Below are 1,312 nucleotides of genomic sequence, written 5' to 3' on the forward strand. Positions count from 1 at the left end.
GGTCACATAGGCTCCTAAGATGAATATGGGACCCAGATTACATCAAATTGATGGGGTTTATAGTCAACAGTATTTATACACATGTCCCATATTTGGTAGTTACTCTCTTCCCTGATGCAGCTTTCTGGTCCTTTTTATAGCCATGACATCATCTCCCCAGACAATAACTTGGATCCGCCTGCATATCAGATTTCAGGATCAGGGGAAAAAAGACAAAAAACTAGTATAGCCACAGGCCCTTTGGAATATAACTAAAATATGTCTACTAGTTACCTACAAAATGAATACTCTACAATACCACCCCCAACTCTTCATCTGCACTACTCCAGCCTGTAGGTTCATGATTAGTCAACAACTTGTTTGGCTTTATATATTAACACTCTTTTCAGCCACCACATTCCAGATGGTAGCAAGATGCCAACCAGACTTCCCTGGACAGATAATCACACCAATATGTCCTGGAACTCTGATTCCACAGAACCCTGCCCCACTATGGAAAGAGGGAGGCAGGCTGGGAATATAGATTGACCTGTTGATGCCCATGTTCAGTGGGGAAGCAATTAAAGAAGCTGACCTCCCACCTTCTGCATCTCACAATGACCTTGGATCCATACTTCCAGAGGGTTAAAGAATAGGAAAGCTATCAAGGGATGGGATGGGATAAGGAGTTCTGGTGTTGGGAATTGTGTGGAGTTATACCCCTCTTATCCTATGGTTTTGTCAAGTTTTCCTTTTTATAAATAAATTAAGATAAAAAAAGAAAATCTTTGGATGATGTTAGGTGTTGTGGACCAGAACCCATTTTTTTCATTATACAACAGTTTTAATTTCCACATAGTATTCACACAATAATGTAAATTATCATATCCAGTCAGTGTTTCATTCTTCTCTTCCATTACAACTCTCACCGAACAACAACTTTCAAACTTACCAAATGTGGTTAAACAATGACTAGGTAAACCATCCAAGCATTTTTTTTCTTTTTCTTTTTCTTTTTTAAAAAAATATCTTGACAAACACAGGTGCTAACAGAAAAGGGTACCTTGTCACCTTTGGAGGACTTTCTGTGCTCTTCAATGTGAATTTAGAGGTTCTACACACCACCTGGGAAAAATTTTAAAAAAAATATTGAGGTAGTTAATGCTTTACAGACTAGGCCCCCAAAGTTTTCTCCCTTTTCTCCCTCTCCCTCTCATCCCAGAGTCCATCTCTTCAGTGTCAGGCTGGCTTCATGGGCAGAGACAGAAAACCAGAGACTCATGGCTGAGCTGTACACAGTACCTCTTTATTCATGAGAAACGCAGCGCAATCT

General features: G+C 39.9%; 1 non-coding gene across 1 annotated transcript; it reads left to right on the plus strand.

Annotated features, from left to right (window-relative positions):
- The first annotated feature begins 965 nt into the window (after positions 1-965).
- Positions 966-1,101, plus strand: LOC132538506 (small nucleolar RNA SNORA68). The gene has a single exon (XR_009549860.1). It is a non-coding gene; the product is annotated as a small nucleolar RNA SNORA68 (small nucleolar RNA).
- Positions 1,102-1,312: the final 211 nt, after the last annotated feature.

Source organism: Erinaceus europaeus, chromosome 4 (genome assembly GCF_950295315.1).
Source record: "Erinaceus europaeus chromosome 4, mEriEur2.1, whole genome shotgun sequence".
Taxonomy (NCBI): Eukaryota; Metazoa; Chordata; class Mammalia; order Eulipotyphla; family Erinaceidae; genus Erinaceus; species Erinaceus europaeus.